The sequence below is a fragment of the Coenobita brevimanus genome, chromosome 8, assembly GCF_032717465.1.
Source record: "Coenobita brevimanus isolate Jiangsu-jjx chromosome 8, ASM3271746v2, whole genome shotgun sequence".
Taxonomy (NCBI): domain Eukaryota; kingdom Metazoa; phylum Arthropoda; class Malacostraca; order Decapoda; family Coenobitidae; genus Coenobita; species Coenobita brevimanus.
Window position 1 is genome coordinate 48,483,449 of NC_136961.1, and position 15,626 is coordinate 48,499,074.

Sequence of the window (15,626 nt, forward strand, 5' to 3'; positions counted from 1 at the left end):
TCATTCATATTGCTACTTAACACCTCACAATATGCTTAGTGAAAGTATTACTGTCAATATATACGAAATACTAAAAGGATCCCTGATAAATGGCTGACTGTCATGGAGACTTGCTGAACCTGAAGATTAGTTAAGATCTTTTATAAATGCTTCTCGTTGTGTTACTTTGCAATTGCGCAGTACCGCCAAACTACCAGCAATTGCCCCACCTACCAACAACACCCTGGCAATTCGCTGCTTAGTACAAGTGAGTGTGTTAAGTGCCCGACCCCAGTTGACTTTACACCAAACAAGATTACAAGTCTAACGTGGATGGCGCAACATCACCAAACCAACAGCTCTCCTTAGTTACATGGACGAAATTATAAGAGAAAAAAGGTAGCATAGGTTATATATTGATTGCTCTTCAATATCGTCCATCACAAATATTGGTCAGTAAGATGAATAAAAATTGTTTCCAAAGTCTTCCGCCAATGAGGTCACTTCTCACCTGAATTAAACGTCATGAGTCAGTAAGAATGAAATATAAAATGGCATCATCATATGGAAGGAGTTAAGTTTTCGATGATCCAATTTGTCAGTAGTGTTTATTGTGTTTGAATACTTCCACTGCCTTAAAGTATATTTATGATGATGCCACACTACAGTATCTGATATTAATGATGGACAGAGTAAATGCTATTAAATTATGGATACGTAATGGAGTACCGTCTTCCAAACATTTCCTCTAGGACTTGAGTTTGTAAAGAACCTCGAAATTAATGATGGTTCTCTGTTGGTTTTACATTAATGTTATGGTTTCCTTCTAAACATTCTCAGTTTTCACGGTTCCTCATTATGGTTCTACTCATTGCATTGTCCCCAAAGCACAGCAGACAAGCAGACCAACCCATCAAGTTTGCCAGCCTCCCCTAAGCTGAACAAAATCGTCTGGAGATATACTGCAATGGGAGAAGAGGTCATGGTGTTGAAGGGGTTAACGGGAGGATGAGGAAGATGGATGGACAACGCTGAGGGGTACATGAGGAAGAGAGGCTTGGGGTGGCTGAGGGATGGTGGGTGGAGATGATAATGACTGTGATAGACTTCACATATTTTTTTATCTATGACCTCCATGAATGAACTCTGGGATTAGAGGCCTAGAAATTAAGGAAAAAGATGAATATTGGAGAAACTCAGAAATAGGAAGACATTAACTTTTGTATTAAGATGACTACTTAGTAATGTCTATGACCTACCCCAAGATTTTTTTTTTTATATTATTTTTGTTTTCGGATTCTGGGCAACTAACAGCCTACAGAGCTCTGAAACTTCCACGAACCCTTCCATTAAAATGACGATGATTTGTCCTGGTCTGGCCACCCCAAGGAAATTAGTTTTTATCTTTGGATTGATCTCTTGTAGTGAAGGGGTTAAAAATATGCAAGAGAGAGAGAGAGAGAGAGAGGGGGGGGGAGGCAGTCAACGCGTGCATGCAGTGATGGTGGGGGGTGGGTGTGGGGGGCAAGCGTTTTCACCTCTCCATAATGCGTGGTCGATGGGCGGTGGAGTGGGTAAGTGCGGGGGGCGGGGTGGTTGATTGTCAGGTGGCGTCATGCACCCAACACGTGGCAGAGCGCGCGTGTCAACCTCGGCACGCACGCGCTTCATGCCCCGTGGGGGGAGGAGGGGGTGGGGCGAAAGGTGTGATTGTACAGTCCTGTCTGTTTACGTGTTCACCTGCTTTCTTGTCCTATTATTTAGTCTGTCTGTTTCTGTAGCATTTAGATCCCGTGTTTTATTACCGCTGTTTGTTTGGTTTTCTGTGTTTACAAGTTTACACTCTCTCTCTCTCTCTCTCTCGATTGTTTCCCTTGTTCATGCATTAGGTCTAGTTCTATGGCTTTCTCAGCTGTATGTTCACCCACGTGCCCTGTCATTCCCGCAGTCTACTTTCATCTGTGCTGTTTAGATTCTGTCCCTGTTTATCAATTAGTGTGACTCTGCGCCCGTTTGTTTGCCTGTTCCCCGGCTTTCCTTGTCAGTTTGTCCATTTCAGTGTATAACTTTCATATTCCGTTCCCGCTTATCTATTAGGTTTGTAAGTATAGTCTGCTTACGTGTTTGCCTGCTTAGTTGATCTGTTTCCATCTCTACTGTAGTCCTGTCTCTGCTTGTCTATTAGTCTATACGGGCTCACTGCTTATCTGTCTACCTCCTTGCCATTTAGGTCGCTCTGAGAACTTCCATCGGCTTTATTGTGTTTTTCTATCAGCAGGCCGGCCGCTTGCCTTTAACTACTTCCGACGACGGTAACCCAGCCTATGTATATGTGATTCTGTCTGTATATACACCTATTAATCGTTAATGCTTTGACACTGACCTACTTACCCGGTACGTTACTCAATCTGATCTTTGTCTAACTGCTAACTCTGTAATCTTTATATATTCACTTATTTTCTCTTTCGTCTGCCTGTTCAATTCTGTCGGCTCCTCTGTCAGTCTGTAATGCTTAGATATTCACCGGTTTACACTCTAGTCTGCCTTTCCAGTTCTATCTGTCAACCTGTCAGTCTGTAAATGCTTCCATATTTACCTGTTTAGTCATTAGTCCGCCAGTGTCTGTCCCATTCTGTCTTCCAATATGTCACACTGTAATACTATGATGCTTTTACGGTTAATATAGTTACTTCAGTTTCTTATCTACCTGCCTACATACTCTGCTATTAATATATCTACTTGTATACATATTGGTTTTGTTTGTTCAGTTTTGTCTTATCAACCTCCTCAGTTCAGTGACGTCTTTTTCATTTTAATCAGACTGCCACCAGACGATGTTATGGACGATAGGACGGACCTGAACTAGTGAAGAGGTTAATGAAGGCTAATCTCACCACTCTTGTTCGAAAATTCTTAAACTGAATGAAATTGCATAAAGGTGACAAGGACAAAATAATAATAATAATAATAATAAAGTAGTAAAGTGACGTTCTAGCTAGTAGGCTCCTTGATACAAACTCACCTGCCAGCTAATCTTCACCCTCATATCATTTCTGACAGGTAAGTGGTCTGTCTCTGTCCCTACAATACTGCTTGTGTGGTTTCCTGTACTATGTACTTCTTGCTCTTGCTGATTAAATTATTTACCCACTTATTTATCTCTTAATGTACTCTTCCACAGCAATAAAATGATATCTCTTTCCCGAGGCCTTCACTCTCCGTGCTTCTCAGTTTCATACATCATACCTTTCAGTATTCATGACTAAGTGCAATACAGTAATCAGTAGAAATTTACATCAGTTTATTAAGACATTTTGATGGATTCTTTAATGTATGAATGGATATATGGCTCATTTCGCTGGGTACTCTTGCAATAGCTTCTCCTGTTTTGTGGTTACCTCCTCCTGTTTCTAAATCCTAATCATCCCAATTCCAAAACTGATAGTTAAGCTGATGACAGTGATAACATGAAATAAACTAAACTATCAGCACTACTCGCTGAAATTCACCATGGGAAATTTTCCTTGTCAAATTGACGATAACAGATTTGGAATGAAAGGGGAAAAATCTATCAATTTAGTTCAAGATTTTACTTTCACCTACTGTGTAAGTTACTCGTTGGCTGGCGTGCACACACACACACACACACACACACACACACACACACGCACATGAAGACGGACACACATGACAGTCTTTTATGCAGCTATACTATGTCCACTTCAACTTGGATCAATTTTGAATGCTGAATTATAACAAGATTTTAATACCGAATATAATATGGTACTAATCACGAGCAAATGTTACGCAGATGGTGTAAAGTCGTCGTACTGTATGTCACTTAGCCAGGAAAACTAAGCTGGAAAATGACGCAAATCTCTGACAAGATGCACGAGATGAACGAAATATTACCCCTGTCATCTAATTCTATCTTCCATCTATTCCTATTTTCCATCTATTCCTAACTTCTATCTACTCCTAACTTCTATCTACTCCTACCTTCTCTCACTGTACTAGATTCATTTAGGTCTGAAAAAATGACGACGAGGCGGAGCAAGACCCAAAACGAAAGACCAACGAAAATGAACAACTAAATCAAAGGGTTCAGTACCTGCCATATTTACAATTTCCGTAAAAACACTTATCTTCTTCACCACGAGGACGTCGTTATCTCCCTCAGCGAAGTTGAGTGGAGGTTACGTGATCACCCATGTCTGTCTGAGTGTGTGTCTGTCTGTCCACAAAAGTATCTCAAAAAGTAAAAGTCGAATTTCGAGTAAATGTTCTGGAGGGGAATCCCATTGGCCAAGGAATGGATTATTAAATACTGAAGCGGATCCGTATATAGATGCGAATCCAAGAATTTGTTATTGTGCCTTCCTACTATCTCTACGGTAAAGTACATGGTTATACCGAGGAGTGACTTTTCAAGCTGGAGAAGTTAGATATTGCCTTCATACTAGGGTTCCCTCTTTAATAAAACTGTCTGGTGGTATTAAGAATAAAGCTGAAATAACGTCCTGGGGCTGAAAGGGTTAACAATGCCAAATGTAAGCCAGATGCAACGGTTGAGGTAAATTGTATGGGGTGTGACGGATAACATAACACCGCCCATCCATAGTGCTCCCTTGCTTTTGCTATCGATTTCTATGCATATGTATCCACTAAACGGAAATACTGGTGTGTGTGTGTGTGTGTGTGTGTGTGTGTGTGTGTGTGAATCGTCAGCGCCACTGTTGTCACGTGACCGATGCTTGCCGTGAATTATAGTGTAAAACAGATGGATCGTCGTTATGACATTATTTTCCACTGCACGCGTCACTACACACACGCACGCCAACTATACCGTACCTGACTCCCTGTGTGTGCGATACTGAACGACTGGCTATCAATATCTTATACAAAATTCATACGCACGGAAAGCACTGAATGGTACAACAACTACTACCTAATCTAATAATAATAATAATAATAATAATAATAATCTTTTACGGCGGCCAAGACTACTATACTCCTTTTTCTCTAATCTGGCTTAAAATTGTCCATTCTCCATCTTCAGTGCTGAGTTATAACAATAGCTTAACACTAGAATGCGATACTAATCAGGAAGAAGTGCTATAGAAGGGGTGCTGAGCCATAGCATCGTCTGTTTCTGCTGATGAGGTGCGTGAAATATGCTGCGAAAGGACGGAAATCTGGGCCAAGTTAGAGTAAATGGAGTATTGCCTATTCCACCAAACTCCAGATTCTTTCTTTTTTTTTTTTTTTTTTTTTTGGTGGGGGGGGGGATCACTGGAGCCTGAAAGAGTAAATAATGCCACCATTAGCTCTCATGGGTGTGACAACTCTTTTCCTTCGTCCTAGCCAACGCTTGATCATTATACCGGTGTTTACCCAAACAAGTCAAATGATTCCAAGTGATGATAATAATAATAATAATAATAATAATAATAATAATAATAATAATAAATAATAGTAATAATAATAATAATAATAATAATAATAATAATGATGATGATAATAATAATGATGATGATGATGATGATAATAATAATAATAATAATCGTAATAATAATAAGCCTGTGCAGATTTCTATCCAAGAAGTGGCTGGGGTTTATTGCTCACGTAATGCCACTCAGGGATGAGTGAGGCTGGTCACTCTCATCTTAATGTCAGGACCAACTTGCCTAGCCCCGGGCTCCTACGCTCCTTATGGGGCAACACAAGATTAGATGATGATGATAATGATGATGATCATGATGATGATGAATATTATCATTATTATTAATGCTCGAAATATAGTTAATATATCCAATCGGGAACATTCCACTGTGATTTGGGGACAGTCATTACTCCTAGTATTGATATAAAAGTATATGTGTGTGTGTGTGTGTGTGTGTGTGTGTGTGTGTGTGTGTGTGTGTAATACCCCTATCTCATTTCACAGGATGTCCTGTTAACAGTCCCCACACTTTCGTATCAAAATTTTCTTTGTTTCTGGGTCTCCTTCCACTCCATCTTTAAGTGGGGAAATGGGGGAGGACACTGATGACCACGGTGCTGGCGATGATGACTGAATCCCTAGACAGACTGGCGAGTAAACCAGCCAACCACCGAACAGAGTGACATTTCATGGTGACTGGCGGGTCGTGGCATCAGACATAGGAAGTCGTCATCAAACTTTACTGTGTACAATGGCCATAGGAGGCGATTCTGACGACAGCTGTTGAACGGCGGCTAAACAGTGTCATAGAGGGACCGGATGTGGTCACCAAGTATGGAGGTGAAAATTGGGCATTTCAGTATCTTTCTCGCCATTAGTGATAAGACTGGTAATGGTCAATGGCACAGCACTGACGGGAACCCATACTCTTTTCACTTTAACTTGTCCCAAACTTGCCACCTCTCCATCCTGAATGCCAAAATAAGATTAGCACAAGAATATGGTGCTTGTCATGAAGAAGTGCTACGGAGATGATGTACAGCATTACCATACGTCTCTTTCTGCCTCTGAGCTATGTGAACTAAGTCGCAAAATGACGAAATGCTGAGCTATGTTAAGCTGAATGAACTGTAATGTCAAACTCTTTATCAAGTTTCCAGAACACTATAAACTACTGAAGCCTCGACATTACTGGAAGGTATTATTATCGACATACATGACTACGCAGTGAATGTGATATATGACGAAATACAGACGAAGTTAAATGGAAGGTAAAGTGAGGGTGGGAGTTTAATGTTCACCCCGTAGGTACTTTTCGCTCAGGAGACTCCCCCTTAAGAACACCTCCGCCATGGGAAGTACTTACGAAGGATCTTAAGACCCTCAGGCTCCTATGACTCACTCTCAGGAGAACAAATCGCCTGTTGACAGCCGAAACGAAAATATGAGAGAAAACGAAACCATGAGGGAGTTAGTGGATTATGTTTTAACTGCAGTTACCTATTATCAGAAATAGTGTTGTTTTTCGTATTTTTCCACTTGGGTTCATTTTAATACTCATTCTAGTTTGGCGAAGAAATTTCTGGCAGTAATTTAAGGGAAAATAAAAGTATAAACAAGTAATCTTACGCATAACTTTACCCCAAGAAAGTTTTTAAATCTAGAACACGATACACCCTTGGCTCTAACCACTTGTACTCCTATAGAATTAATAGTGGTTTAGCTATGAAGTGTTTGGTAGGTCTATAAGTAATGGGAAAATTATATATAGAAGTCTTAAATACAGGTAAAGAAAGTCTGTAAATACGTTCGCTGATAAACACTTAGCATTGACCACCTGTACTTCTATAAAGGTAAATAATGGTGAGGGAAATAGGCCATAAGTGAGGGCCTGACGCCTATTACTGGGGTCCGTGTGGAGGGGGGGGGGAGGTGACGCTGCTGCTGTGGTGGACGATATGTGAAGGACCTGAGGAGAAAATGAGTCGCACTTGAGAATACTATAAGATGGCTTTTTATATTTATGGAAGAGAGGATGTTAATGGTCTTACGGACTGGATGAGAGAGACGTCACCTCTTAATCCTCTCATGATCGGGGCAATTTTAGTATTATATTCCAACTAACACCACTGCCACAGTGGTCGAACGGTTAGTCTTGAAGCCGCCGACCCAGGTGCGCCAGGATTCGAATCCTGGTAAGGGTTGCTGGCGCCCATGAAGTGTCTGTCCACGCCTCAAGTAAAATGAGTACTTAGGATTGCACCTAAGGAAGGCAACTGTGGTAATCTGGATGACGTAGTGGCCTTGTATCCCAGGCTGTTGGGTAAATGACCCGCCGCAGGCTCAAGATTTTCGGATTGAAGAGGCTAATCCCGATTGCTATAAGAAGTTTCCCATACGCTCAATAAAACCGTCTGACGATAGCAAGAATTAAAAAATCCTGGTGGTGACGGAGCTGATGCAGTGGTGGAGTCACACTGTACCAGAACATTACACTACGCTTGGTAATGCCACCATGAAATTACCACAGCCAGCAATTCCACTTAATGCTACGGAATTCTCACTCTGATGTAAATGATGTACCCATTACCATACCGCCACCGTGAAGTTGGCTTATTTCTTATTACATGTTACTGTGACTGTATTCCACACCTATATAGAATTCAAAGATTTCTACCATCATATTATTGTTTACTGTTATTATAAATCATAAAGCATAACTGTACTCCAACATCTAGAGACACTTAGAACTAAACGTCGTGCCCTGCTCTAAGTAAGACTTGAAAAAGTGTACATGGTTTGTGGCCGAAAAATCTCCCAGAGCCGTCCACAATTATATAATCATTCCTGTTTGTTTGCATACAGAAAATGTTGCTGATAGGCATTACAGTATTTAATTTCCCTCCATCTGGGTCCTTTCCTCAACAGGGAGACACCTCTAGCTCCCGACATTCCTTCCTAATCTACCTATAAAAATTATCAACAGAAATTCTAGTAGATTAAAAATATCCATCAAAATCCCATCACAATTTGGTCAAAGTTTTAAAGTTTACTACACAGGTGTAAGGTAAAGGGTTTAGTATTATTTTCTTTTTTTCAAAAACATTTAGAGTCAACCTATCGTTCTGAAAAATTTCATGTAAGCTAGACGCCAAAACGATTAGATTCGATCTGAGTCGAGCCAGTTCGAGGAAGTCAAACCATATCAAACACTTGTTTTATCTAAATCTGTCAAGTGAAATGGGGCATGAGCTTACCCAAGAGTTGCATAGCTGACTGATTATTCTTCTCTCAACTTTTGTCAAAACAAGACAAAAACAAGTGGCGATGAGACAAGGGGGTACATTTATGACTGTTGGGTGACTGACTTCTGCTTACCAACTTTTTCAGCGTAAACCTGTGCCACACAGAATCACATCACTGTCGAAGAATGGAAAGGGGTTAGGTTCTTCGTGTGAAATATCTTGCAAGCAGCGCTGAGTACAATGCTCCGATCTTCAGGACAGACAACTTAACTTGGTTCATCGTGTTTCTCACATGGGTAACTATAACTACTGAAGAAGCGACGACTACTAAGATTAACATTACAGTACCTATGGAGGAAGCCAAGGTTACGTAAGATACACAGTACTATCAGTATACATCTGGCTTCACGAGGAATGGCGGTATATACGAGATGTAATTTCGTAACTGCTATCCAACTTTAGCTATTACAAGACATAAATCAGCAGGAAGGATGGGAGTTTTTCAACCTCTACGTACTGTGCCATACGGGAAACGTGATATATTACCCACAGTACTCACAGGACAGTCCACATCCTCAGCACATCGCCAGTTGGAGAAATACACCTCCTCCCAATACCATCCCCAGTACAACAGCTTAATCTCTTCGATACGCTGACGTCTGTATACATTTTTGCTACTACTAGAGGACTTTACTCAACATAAGACAGGTTAATGGTGGTGAATGAGTCAAAGAAGACGAAGGAAGACGATATTTACGTCTTCAGGATATGAAAAACGTCTTATAAACTTAGTAAAACTGTCTGTCAGTCGTAAGAACAAACTCAAATATGTTAATGGACTGAAGAGGGCAAGAGAATTCAGCCTTCCTAAACCAGGCTTCTAATTCATAAACAAACTTAGGAGCATTTACCTTCTGTACTGAGAGACGGGAAGATGCTGCACACGCCTTTCTACACCATCCTGGAAATAAAGAAATGTTAAGTTACGACCGAAAACTGATCGTGTGTGTGTGTGTGTGTGTGTGTGTGTGTGTGTGTGTGTGTGTGTGTGTGTGTGTGTGTGTGTGTGTGTGTGTGTGTGTGCATCTCATCTCAGAAGCGTCCTAAGCTCATTCACCCCGATGACATTCCATATTTAACTCTTGTTGCTTCCAGACGATTTTTATTGAGTTTAGTAGCGGGTCTCCCTCTCCTTCCCCACCTAACCACTTCACTCTCAATCCTAGTCAATCTCGCTCTTCAGTAGTTCCGCACAGCCAATACATCTAAGAGTGTTCGCGGTATTTTCCCTTTATAATGAGCTGATAAAAAAAAAAAAGATGGATGGATAGACAGATATAGATGAATAGATAGACAGATAAAAAGACAGATGGACAAACAGACTGATAGACTGACAGATAAATGAATAAATAATGATTAAAAAATAGTTACGTCATGACTCTAACTTTTGTCAACATAGTAAGTTTAAATCCCTACCTTTATTCGCCTTCATCATTAAATTCCCTATTCATTTGACGCGACAGATAGTTATTATTATTATTATTATTATTATTATTATTATTATTATTACTATTATTTTGAAGAGGATGAACATAGGAAGGAAAAACAAGTAAAAAAATCCATGCACTAGGTTACTGAGGACCTCCATTCATTAAAAAAAATCTGTAAAGAAAATCTATAATGGGATGAACACTACAGACACCTACAACACCGGTTAAGGAAGCTCCCTAGCACCTTTTCCTAAGCGACTTATTTTGTTTATTACACCTTATGTCCTTCGTGTTACATAAATTTATCTGATATCGCCATACATAGGCAACATACCAAACGGTATTAACCAGCCATATCCAAAAGTAAATCGGTAAGGAGGAGGTGTTAGGGAGCTTCCTTTCCCGGCGAGAATGCCAACTCACGTCATTTTGTAATTACTCGAAATCTTAGTCACATTTTCCCTGTGGCTAATCCTTCACGCCAGCTAACGAGCGTTGTTACACGTGGAATGGCTACAAATGGCCCAGGAACCCGTCACACTTTCCTCTAATTATTTACGTGGAAATGTGGACAACGCCCACCGCCCCGTTATACACAGGAGCGAGCACACACCCACCCCACCCTGACACAGGTTCGTATTCTCGTCAGGTAAGGAAGCTTCCTTACATCTCTTCCTAAGCGATTTATTTTGATTATTACTCCTTACTCGTACACTGCAATTTTGAGTTACACAAACCCTTCCTACACCGCCATACTCTGCATATATACCTTGCAAAAGGATATTAACCACCCTTATCCAAAAATAAATCGCTAAGGAATAAGGTGTTAGGGGGCTTTCTGAACCGAAGTGCAGACACACCTGTAGACCACCGCCTCATGCCCACCTGGCTCAGTTCGCCTCTCCGTGATCTCAGCATCCATGATATTATTCTCTCAGTCTTCATCTTTATGTAATCTGCCAGTCTCTTCCCTTACATATTCTGCCGGAGTCTTTGTCCTTATGGTCTTCGGAGTCTTCATCTCCTACTTTGTTCTTTTCCTTTAATTTAATCCTTTAGCTTTCGATTTACCGACAGATTTTATTTAAACAAGTCAGACGATTGACTAAGCTCAGAAATAACCTACAACGCAACTAATAATAATAATAATAATAATAATAATAATAATAGTAATAATGAAATAAGAAATGACTATCATGGTTCACGTTTGGCCTTATAATAGATAACATTATTTCACCTCGCTGGCTCTCAACTTAGCTAACTCTCAAAGCAGCGAACTCTCAACACCGCTAACTCTCAAAGCAGCGAACTTTCAACGCAGCCAATACTCAAAGCAGCTACATCCCAACGCAGCGAAAGAGTTACTGCTGCGTTTAAAGTTCTGTTTTCGTATCTGAATTCATTACCGTATTCTGGAAAGTCTTTATGTGTGTATGATGCCGTGATGGCTGGATAATATTCGGAATTTTTCTCTGTCACTTCCTTCTCTTCCTCAAAAATTTCTCTATCCATTATTCTACTCTGTGTCTCTGTTCCTATGCTACTGGGGTACTATTCTGAACAATCTCTCTCTCTCTCTCTCTCTCTCTCTCTCTCTCTCAGCTATTTCTCGTCGGGTTAGGCTATACATCTTCTCTCTCTTCACGACTTATTATCCCAGTTATATATAAGATTTTTCTTTTATGCAATGTTTTAGTGTCTAATGGTCCTATACACAGCATAAAAAGGACTATATGAGCGTGCATTAAAGGAGAAATTAAGTCAAGAAGGAGGTGATAAGGACTGTTTTCCGAATCCAATATAGGAGTGTCACGTAGAGCAGAATTTATCACCCCGCACGCATGAGGAAGCTAGCGGTGGGTGAGTCTCGGCAAATTTAACTTTTAATTTAGTCTCTTCCTCCCACAGCTAAGAGTAAATTATTAATAAATACAGGAAATCTCATCTTTGACCCTATACATTATTTTTACTTGGCTGTTTCGTTTCTTAGTCTCTTCCACCCATAGTTAGCAGCAAAACTATTAAATACTGGAGACATCTTCCTTTACCCCACATTGTTCACATTTGTTTTTTTCTGCTAGGCTTCGATAATGCTGTCTTCTCTACATCCATATACCTCCAAGTCGAACCGGATGACCCTGTGTTATGTACAGTCGCCATCAGAATTCCTGTCCCCTCTCCACTAACTTTAAAAATCAATGTGGTGAACCCCTAGCAACCAACACTGACGATTTATTTGGCTACAGATCAGTACTGTCATTGTCGTCTACTGGGAATTCATCACTGGTTTTCAAAGTCCTTGGAGAGAGAGAGAAGGAGGGGCAACAGGACTTTTGACGCCGACTGTACCACATATGCCGATTATATATTTTTTTCCGAAGCGAAGACAGAAGGGAAAAACAAATTAAACAAAAAAATTCCAAACACCACATTACTTTCCCGCTCCATAGACTACCTGCATTTATTTATATGCGTAACCTAATCGTGATGCTCAAAAAAAAAAAAAAAAAAAAAAAAAAAAAAAAAAAAAATCAGCTATTATTTGTGTTTATAAATTCAACATCTTTTAAAGTTGTTTCCATACACCTAGTTTGCCATAAAAACATTACTGATATGACCGTCTTTCAAACAGTTAAACTTCTTGTACTGCATTTCTGATAACTTCCATTCACCTTCCAGCGCTTATCACATACAACGAGAACCTTAGGCATAAACAAAAGGGGTAAGATCTGAACTTTGTATTCCTTTTAGAGCTCTGATATCCACCACAACACACATAAATGACGCCACGGAATATCAGTAATCATTTACATCAGTCAAACGGAAAATGACACCACAAATGACATGAATTGCACAGTGACATGAATACTACGACTGTTGTACGAAACTCATTTTTACGATATCGACAGGTGATGACTCTGCAATACATATATAAATACGTACACACAGACAAAGCATCCGCGCACACACACACACACACACACAAACCTCTCTCTCTCTCTCTCTCTCTCTCTCTCTCTCTTTCCAGCCACCAGAGTCGCGTCGAAGCATAGGGGCCAAATTACACCGGCAGGTAAATTTCCCCAACAGAGCCAGAATTATGATGAAGTGTTCGTGGGGTGGTTCAGTGATTGCACACATGTTGAGCTGGGTGGTTGCAACGCTTGGGGGGAGAGGAGGAGAAGGGGAGGGTGTGTCTGTGTGATTTGGCGTTCATTGTTTTCGTGATTGATGGCTTTATTGTCCGTTTATGCTTAGGGTTTTGTTTGCCTTCGCTTTTCAGAATGATGTCGTCACTTTTTCACTTCATTCTTGGTGTTAGTCTGCTTATAGTTCTGTTTTGCGTGTAGCTGGCTTTTATTTATACACTTTATTATTTTTTATTTTTTGAGAGGAAAGACTTTATTGTTCTTAAATGCTTCGTGTTATTATTTTTACGTTCGGATTGCTTACCTATGTCGATGATGTCAGGTGATGTTAGCTACCCTCAACGATGTCAGACGAGGCACAAGAACTAATAATCAACTGGGGTCAGGTGTTAAAAATCTTTAGCGTGTCACATGAAAGTAGAGTTTGTATACCGTATCACTCTCTGCCGGTCAAAGTGAGGCCCATTGCTGAACCTAATATAATCTTCGGAGGGAGAGTGCTAGCCAGAATTAACCACTCTCCATGCTGGCCAAGTACGAATTAGGAGGGAGTGTCTAGTAGTGCAAATGCTATCAGTATGTAGCTGTAGGACATCAAACTCAGGTGAATCGTGCAGGTAAATATAAAAATAAATTAGGTGAAGTCACAGGAACTCAGCATCAATATTGTGGCTTCAGATGGATTTAGATGAAGTTACAGGATGTGAGAAGCAGCTAAACGATGTCATTTGAAGTCACATGAACTCAATCTCAGTCAGACAGGGTGATGGGGGAGAACTTGAGGACGTCAGTGAAGTCCAGGGTGAGGGGGGGGTGAGGGAGGGTGCGGTCAGGCAGTAGGGAGGTGGAGAGGGATGACACGCAGGACAAAGTGCAACAAGCCGATCGATGCGTGGGCGGTGTGTGTGTGTGTGTGTGTGTTTGAGGATGAGCGGGTTTCTGATTCTGTGTGTGTGTGTGTGTGTGTGTGTGTGTGTGTGTGTGTGTGTTTGAGGATGAGCGGGTTTCTGATTCTGTGTGTGTGTGTGTGTGTGTGTGTGTGTGTGTGTGTGTGTGTGTGTGTGTGTGTGTGTGTGTGTGTGTGTGTGTGTTTGAGGATGAGCGGGTTTCTGATTCTGTGTGTGTGTGTGTGTGTGTTTGAGGATGAGCGGGTTTCTGATTCTGTGTGTGTGTGTGTGTGTGTGTGTGTGTGCGTGTGTGTGTGTGTGTGTACAGGTTAACATAACTGAACGAACAGGCTAGTGTGTGCGTATGTCTCTTTGTGCATGTATACATGTAAGTACACCTATTTGTATGTGTGCATAAATACGTATGTGTGTACGCGTGGATGTTTTATATGTATGTATGTATGTATTTGACTGCGTGACTGTGTGTACATTTCTTTGTAAATGAACATGTATGAGTGTGTATACATGCGTGCCGACAAATGATGATGTATGCATAGGTATGTGAGCATGCAAATGTGTTCAGGAGTGTGTGTAGTGATGTGAGGAAGTGGACTGAAATATGCATAACGTTTGCATGACAATGTGTGGATGACGTGTGGGGGGAAGGGAAGTGTGTGTGTGTGTGTGTGTGTGTGTGTGTGTGTGTGTGTGTGTGTGTGTGTGTGTGTGTGTGTGTGTGTGTGTGTGTGTGTGTGAGAGAGAGAGAGAGAGAGAGAGAGAGAGAGAGAGAGAGAGAGAGAGAGAGAGAGAGAGAGAGAGGCGTCACAGCTGAAGGCAATCAATAGCTCTGGTCAGCTGGTGATCGATGAGAAAGAGGTGGTGGTGGTGACACGTGGACCCACTATACACTCATTACTACTACATCACTACACTACATCGCACTATCATCACTATTACATCACTACACTCATTGCCTCATTGCTATAGTCTTTTCACTCTAACTCGGACTAAAATTACCATCCTTCGATCGTGAATGTTGAGCTGCTGGAAAAGATTAACGCTAGGATGTGATGCTAGGCACAAGGAGGTGTTCGACGTGTGTGTGTGTGTGTGTGTGTGTGTGTGTGTGTGTGTGTGTGTGTGTGTGTGTGTGTGAACAAAATATTAGTTTTGATTCTATTTTAATTACACTTGGAAAAAGGCAGAAAGGCAGCCAAGGGGTTAACCTCTCTTTTTAGAATGGGAGGTAGGCTAAATACTCAAGGTCACAGGGTTAATCCAATGTCTGACCTAGCAATGGCGACTGAAACAGCTCTGGGTATATTTAAACCAAACTTATTCTACAAGTCAAGAGTAAGGAAGGAACATAGGGAATCGATTTTTGATCTGATTTCATAACTTGATGGAAGGGTTCAGGGTCAGCCAAGGGGTTC